Here is an 8247-nt window from a genome sequence, read left to right as displayed (position 1 = left end):
TTATCTACAGGTTACATTGCTTATGTGTCTGCCCCGGGTCCTGTCAGACACACACAGGAAGATCAATGTTTGTGTGGATCAGGACCATGGTGCACAGGGAAATGAGGCTTAAGCCCTCTCCCCATTTGCCATTTCCTTCACCTGAAATGACTCTGTGGAGCTGCTCTTTGCCCCCATTGAGAACTCTACATTGTGGCCTATTAATATACCTAAGTGTCCCCTGGTGGGCAAATAGCATCCCCAGGGCACAGGTGGAAATGTTAAAACCCTTCCTCCACATGCCATGATCCCCATCTGAACTGAACTCCCACACCTGTTTCGGTTTCAGCATGTAAGGGTCTGGTTGGTCAGCTAGGCTTGCCAGTTGCCTGGAAGAAAAAAATGGGATTAATGGGAGGTTATTTCCCAGGTAGTGTTAGTTATCTGCCATCAATAGCTTCAGCTGTGCCTTTCAATACATCAGTCCTGTATTAAAGGGATATGACATTTTTCACCAGTGTAACAGATAGTGAGGCACACAGTCAGTCCACATGGAGGTCTGAATGCACAGTAGTCTGATTTGTATAATTCTTCTGCATAAAAAAAATGGGAGCGTAAGATAATTTTAAACTGTGACATGATACTTGTGTATGGGATTCTGTGTGAAACAAATCCTTCAACTTTGTAAAAGCATGTGATGGAAGGAAGGGGTACACAGTCTAGAGATGGGCACGAACAGCAATATGAACTAAAAAAAGCCAGGAACAGCTCAATCAGCTGTTCGAATCGTGAACAAGCTGTTCATGAGGCCCCATTCTAAATGAACAGGTGGTTGTTGCTGTTCGTCAAGCCAGACAATCTGGCACCTGCAATCAATTCCCTTGGCAACCGGAGGCAGGGTCTGTCTGAACTCCTGCTGTTGCCCTGGAAACCCCAATCTAAGCCCAATTTAGCCACACCCTTTTCTTCATGTATAGAACTGGAGCATTAGCTGAGGAGTAGCTGTCTGTGCTGGACCATAGATATACCATACCATTCAAGAGAATGTTGGAGGGAAATGCAGCAGCGGATCAGTCCAGGGCCGTTTCCAAACGGCTGACCTGCACCCGGGACGTCGCGCCACGTTTCGGATCATGCTGGGGAAAACGCGATATTTGGAAACAGCCCAGGTCTGCCTCAATGAGAGAGCAGACAGTTTCGTGTATAGCTCTGTCTGGTATTGTTGCAGCAGAGTGGTTTTGCTCTATTTCTGGGAGAGGCCAGAGTTGTGAGGACTGTCTCTGGCAATGATTCTATCTCTTAGGAAAGGATAGACTGGTGTGGGTGGAATCCTATGCATGTGTGAGAGGATCCAACCTGGGGATTAGGCAGTGAAATCCTGTTTGTAACCACAAGCATTAAAGGTATTTTAAATCACAACCTGAAGCCATAACTACCTTGCCTCAGCCAGACTTCTCCTGTAACTGTCTGGAGACCTGGGCTGCTGTTCTGTTCTCTAAAACCAACTGTTTATTTATCTACTTGTTGTTTTGTTGAAGCTCCTACTTTAGTGATTTCTGTACTCCAAAAATATTTACCTCACAACAGCAAACTTGAAGTTTTTACACTCACTGTCATAAGAACATCTAGCAAATGAGAGGAAGGTTTACATTTCAAAACAAACATAGTTCCCAAGATTATAGGAAGCTGAATGAGTTCCCTGAGCTGGAAGAAAAGACTTTGGTTATTGCAAATCATGGTTTCTTCTTATGTGGCGATAGGAAAAAAGCAATTGTATATATTGTATCATTTGAAATGCAGTATCAGTATTTTTTTTCTGCCACAATTATATAGTCTGGGAGGTCAGTGTATATGTTCTAGGAAATGCAATGGAGGATAAGTTGTTGTACTTCTAACAGTTGTGTAGAAGAGGAGATTTTAACAGGTGCAGCTTGACACATTGTAATGCCTGGAGTTAATGTGGCATAGAGAAGAGCAAGATCCAGGTCTAATAGCCCCTTAAAGACCAACTAGATTTCCAAGTTATGAGCTCTTGAGAGTCAAAGCTTTCTTTGCTGCAGGACTTTTTTTGTCCAAGCAGTTTGCAACCCTAAGTAGCTCTTAAGCAACGGTGGGGAGCAGGGGTAGGGCTTTTGAAATTGTTGACATTAGCTTTTTGTGGAGTGTTGGTGCCCTCTAATGCTCAAAACGTCACAAAACTGATGATCACTATTTGCCAGTATGAGAAACAACAAATGGGGGAGGGAATTGCTAACACCTGGTCATGAGAAGACTTCTGCATTTTAAAGAGTTGCACAGAATGGAAAGCTCTACCAGGTACAGCTTTTCCTTTAATACTTAGTTGGAAAAAGCCACACTTGGTACAATTTTTCCTCTCAGAAAAGTTTTTCTCAGCAGACAGTTTCTGGAAGAGGGTTGCCATCCTATTAAAAATAACCATAGAAAGGAAGAGGAGTCACAACACAGATCAGCTTTGGGGAGAACCACATGTACAGGGCTTTTTTTCTGGGAAAAGAGGTGGTGGAACTCAGTGGGTTGCCCTCAGAGAAAATGGTCACATGGCTGGTGGCCCCACCCCCTGATCTCCAGACAGAGGGGAGTTTAGATTGCCCTCTGCGCCGCTCGGTGGCACGGAGGGCAATTTAAATTCCCCTCTGTCTGGAGATCAGGGGGGTGGGGCCTCCAGCCATGTGACCATTTTCAAGAGGTTCCGGAACTCCGTTCCCCCGTGTTCCTGCTGTAAAAAAGCCCTGCACATGTATAACTAGAATATGAAAAAGTCAAATGAATTAAGTGAAAGCAAAAGTCTGACTCGGACACCAAAAGAGAAATGTGTTGCCAATGTTTAGCAGCAGGATGCTTTTCCTATAGCTTTTGGCTAGTAGGGGTGTCAACTAACCTGAAAAATCCACCCCAACTAGGATTGCTAGCTCTGGGTTGGGAAATTCATGGAGACTCTGGGAGTGGAGCCAGGGGAGGGACTTCAGTATAAAGCAATAGAGTCTACCCTCCAAAGCAGCCAATTTCTCCAGGGGAACTGATCTCTGTGATCTGGAAATCAGTTGTTATTCTGGGAGGTCTCCAGCCACCACCTGGAGGTGGTGGCTGCTCTTGTGCATTAAACAGCAATCTGTAGAAATCAGCAGGTGACGTTTTTCATGACATAGAGATAACAGTGATACGCAGACATTCGTTTTGATCAGGAAGAATCTATTGAAGGCAGACAAGTAAAAAGGGCATTGAACATTTCGCAATTCTCCTGGCCAATATTTTTTATGAAATATATATATAAAATAGTTGGGGTGTGTTATGATTTTTCATGCCAACAGACCCTCATATGACATAATGTGAGAGAACAGTAATCTGTGAAAGCAGAACTTGTGCGCAGCGAGATCTATGGACTGTTTCTAAATCTGGTGTTCATACAGGGGGGATGCAAAAGTTCTTACTTTGCATGTTGTACTGGAGAAAAAAAATGTGGAAATGTGTCTCATTCTGTCCCCCTTCCTCCGCTAGTTTATTTTGTAACACACAAGGCTGCACTAAGAGTGAACTGGATGTTCCATGTTGATGAGTGTAATTTGCTCTGATGAATCTGTGGTTTCTTCAAAAGCAAGAAACCCTGGGTGGAGGTAAGTGAGGAGAGTGAAGAAATGCTGAACTTTTTGTTAACTGCTGCCTCTCCTTTCCAGCACTGCCATCATAAGCTCATTGACTTCAGTGGCCTATAAGAGTGTAACTTTGTTTAGGAATGCACTACAAATCGCACAAACTACGCCCCATGGGGTTCCCAAATGTACACTTGTCTCTCCAAATGTGTTTTAGGAATCCCCTGAGGGGAGAAGGTGGCCCAGAAAGGTACATTTTGGAGCAATGAAATGATAGGCAAGGAAAGGGCTCAGTAACCTCTTTCCCACCCCAAATTCTTCTCTGAATCAGGATTTTGTTAATTATATTAATCAACAATAATAAAAAATAACCTGACCAGGCTGTTTTTTGCTAGTTCCTATGTCCTTTGTCACAATCACCATGTGACAATCAAGCCCTGTGATGAGATCTATTTTTCCAGAAAAGTAAGATGAAGGTTTTAATCTCATTTAAAATTTCCTCAAGTGATTGCTTGAGGGTAGCTTTTCTACATCGCCATCTCCATTTCTAGCTTCCAGAAAGATTCACCATGGTCCATCCTTCAAGGTAATGTTTGCTTTACAGGCTCTGCCAATCTCCTGATTATTCTGAATGCTATGGCTACCAAAAAAGGAGATGCAGTTCACCTGGTATATCAATATGGACAGGGAAGAAGTATTTACCAAAGAAAGTGAGAGTAAAGGACAAGTACTGGGGTGAACAACCGTTGCACCATCAAGGTCAGTATTGTTTACTCTGTCTTTGGCAGTGAGGCTCAACTCTTTATTCATCCTTTTATATCTACAATGTGTTTTATTTAAGAGAGATTACCCCTATGCTGTGCAATGATATTTATGGTGAAGCTGTAAAATGCAAGATAGGCATTTTGCTGGTAAAAAATTGTTAGCTTTAATTGTTTGGAGATGGTAGTTCATGGAATAGCTGTGTCCCCAAACCAAAAGATACAAGTTTTAAAAGCTATTGTATCTACTTGTCTGTAGACATGGGCACAAACAACATTACAAATGCAAAAAAGCCCACGAACAGCCTGATTGGCTGTTCACAAACAGGTTGTTCGTGAGGCCCCATTCCAAACGAACAGGTGGTCGTTGGAAGCCTCATTTGTTGCTGTTCCTTACTGTTCATCAAGCCTGACAGTCTGGCACCTGCAATCAATTCCCATGGCAACTCAGGCAGGGATTGTCTAAACTCCCACTGTTGCCCTGGAAACTTGGAATCAAAGAGGAGTTTAAATGCCTGTTTCCCTGCCCCTGCTCAGCGGAACGGAAAGGGGCATTTAAACCCCTGAATCAGCTGCTCGTTGAGGGCTTCCCCTATGAGTGGCTGAGTGCCGGCTGCCTGTCTCCTGGTGCTAGAGGGCTGGGTAGAATCTCACCACCCCACTTAGCACTGGGAGAGCCGGCGCCGCGTGTCTTCTTCTGCTCTGGTACAAGAGGGACAGGGAGAATCTCCCTGCTCCGCTCGCATGGGGCAGAAGCAGCCCTGAGGCGCCAGCTCTGTCGGGTGTGGGTGGGACAGGGAGAATCTCCCTGGCCCGCTCGCACAGGGCAGGAGCGGCCCCGGGGCACTGGTCCTGCCAGGTGCGAGTGGAATGGGGAGAATCTCCCTGGCCCGCTCACACAGGGCAGATATGGCCCCGGGGTGCTGGTCCTGCTGGGTGTGAGTGGGACAGGGAGAATCTCCATGGCCTGCTCACACGGGGCAGGAGCGGCCCCGGGGTGTCAGCCCTGCTGGGTGTGAGCAGAACAGGGAGAATCTCCCTGGCCTGTTCGCATGGGGCAGATGCGGCCCCCGGGTGCCAGCCCTGCCAGGTGCGAGCGGGACAGGGAGAATCTCTGTGGCCCGCTTGCACGGGGCAGGAGTGGCCCTGGGGCACTGGCCCTGCCAGGTGCTAGCGGGATAGGGGGAATCTCCCTGCAGCACTCGTACCGGGCAGAAGCCCGGCAGCACTGGGATGGGGCAGGGGGGGCTGGGGTTGTTTAAAGGGCCCTGCCACTTGCAAGTGGCAGGACAGGGCCCTTTAAACTATCAGCTGGCAGGCGGCAGGTCCCCACGAACAATGAACAACAAACATGTTCGTGATAGCATCATGTTTGTCATTGTTCATTGTTCGTTGTTCATGGACGGCAATGAACCATGAACAGCGTGCTCTTTTCCCCCTGCGTTCGTGCCCATGTCTACTTGTCTGTACCCATGTACAGAAGCCCAGATCCAAATGTAAAGCAGCTGTTTTGCAGGGAGGGTGAGCTCAGGGTTCTCTCACTTTCCCTCTTGGACTGCTGAGTAATGCGAATATTGATTTCCTAGCAGGGCTCCCCACACAGCGACCTCACACGTGGAAGCCTGCTTCGGCTTGCCTATGGCCCTTAGCTGAATAGGAACAATCATTTAAAAGTCTAGTATGGGCCATAATTTTGAGCCTGGCTCATCTTATATATACAGGGTTGTTATTAAGTGGGATTTTAAAAATTCAATAACATTTTACTTACTTGAGATAAGAAAAGAAGCAGCATTGCATCATTTAACTATTGTTAGTGATGGTGGTAGTGACTTTGTATGTACATGCTTAAATTGTTGAGAACTTGAAGAAGGTTGTGGCACCAACATTAAATTTTGTAGATGATTTTTAAAGCAAATGTTGGGAAAATCCCAATTATTTTGGACATGAGAATTTTCTGATGAAGCATCATCTCATCAATGTTAATTGTCGTATTTCTTGCATTTGGAAAAATTAGAAATTTTAGCATCACAGGAAGGATTTTCTTAAGGTCAGGGGGTGGTGTAACTTACAAACATCACTAACGATTTTTGAGACGGTAACAATAAAAAGAGACTGCTATGTTGCAATGCTGCACAGTTTCTTTATTCTCCAGCTAGTGACCTTCGGGCTGCTGATCTCTCTGGGAGTAAAGGGAAAACTACATATTATGCATTGTTCCATGTTTCTTTTCTTTTTCTTCTTTTTTTTTTACATGTGGCTAATGGGACTCTGGTTATTAAGGAAGAACCTATATGAGGCTCTTTAATCTTTTCCTCTCACTCCATCTGCCAACTGAAGATCATCCTCCAAACTTTGCTGGAGAAAACTTGCAGGTACAAGATCAAAAATAGCTCTCAGAAATGATTTTCTGTGAGGAAATGGGTTGAATGAAAAGTTTATTATTAGTTCCTCTCTCTCTTTCTGCCAGTACCATTGTACTGATCAGAAATCCAAGTATCTCCTTGTAAGTAAAAACAAAAAATCAAAATGTTGGGAGACACTTATACAGATGTACTATATAAAGTGTGTAGCGTTGGTGAGTGCCCTCAAGTCATAGTTGACTTATGGCGACCCCTGATGGGGTTTTCATGCCAAGAGACTAACAGAAGTGGTTTGCCATTGCCTGCCACTGCAACCTGGTCTTCATTGGAAGTCACCCATCCAATTACTAACCAAGGCTGACTTTTGAGATCTGATGAGATCAGGCTCATCTGGGCTACCCAGGTCAGCATATATAAAGTGTATGTAGGTCCAATTTGTAAATAAACTTGTTTACATATGAAGCTGTGGTAAGAGGAATGAAAGGAATCAGGCATAAGCAAGCCAAGCTACCTCTCTGAATTCAGAGGGGTTGTTAAGCCAGCTATTGCATGTGTAACAACTTCCAGAGAAGCCAAATTACAATGAAATTCAAAGAGCATTTTCCTGGAAATAAGTCCCAGTGAATAAACCTGTTGTGAGCAGATCAGTTTAGGATTGCTAAACAGCGTTGAAGTCAATGGGCTTAGTCTGGAGTAATTTTGTTTAGGATTGCACTGTTAGTGTGTTTCTGCAAAATAGGTATGGTGCTAGAGGCATCTTTGAATAGGTATGATGCTAGAGCAAATTTATTGTAGCATAATTATTTGTGAGCTTCATTTCATCAGATAACATGGACAAAATATTGAGGGGTCTAAACTCCTTGAAGATGGTACTTAGAAATGCTGTATACTGTACCTCTTATATTATCATAGCCATTTTATTCCTTTTGTGCACATTGTTTCTTTTCTTTATTGTACATGATCTACCAACTCAGGGTGGGGGGGGGGGAGAGTGTAGCTGTGAATTTCCTGCATCGTGCAGGGGATTGGACTAGATGACTCTTGGAATCCCTTCCAGCTCTGTATTTCTAACCATTGGATGAAGTAGGCAAAACTTATGCTTCAGTAAATCTTTGATGTTGCAAGCATCTAGGCCTGTTCATGTTTAAGTCAGGCTTCAGTAAAACACCATATATGATCCACTGATTCTAACTCATTCCTGCTAGGACTTCTGTTAAGTTTGAACTACCAAAGGGCTAATCTACATTTTCTGTTCTAGGAGTATCACATGTAATGCTACAGGATTTTATACACACATGAAACTTATTCCTGATTTTCTTAGCAGTCAATTTCTAAGCACTACCTCAGCATTTTCACATTTGTAGAGTCAGTTTATTTGTTCTGTATGTGCCTTAAATAATATGGATTTTCAAGGGAGAGGTCTGTCATCATTAGTGGCATCATTCATGATGTCACAGAGCCTCCTCCTCCCTTATTTTTGGAGCACGTTTGATTGATATAAGGGCTGGAGTTTTTTTTAAAAAAGATTGAAAATAAACA

The sequence above is a fragment of the Eublepharis macularius genome, chromosome 2 (assembly GCF_028583425.1).
Source record: "Eublepharis macularius isolate TG4126 chromosome 2, MPM_Emac_v1.0, whole genome shotgun sequence".
NCBI lineage: Eukaryota > Metazoa > Chordata > Lepidosauria > Squamata > Eublepharidae > Eublepharis > Eublepharis macularius.
Note: the sequence above shows the minus strand (reverse complement) of the source record.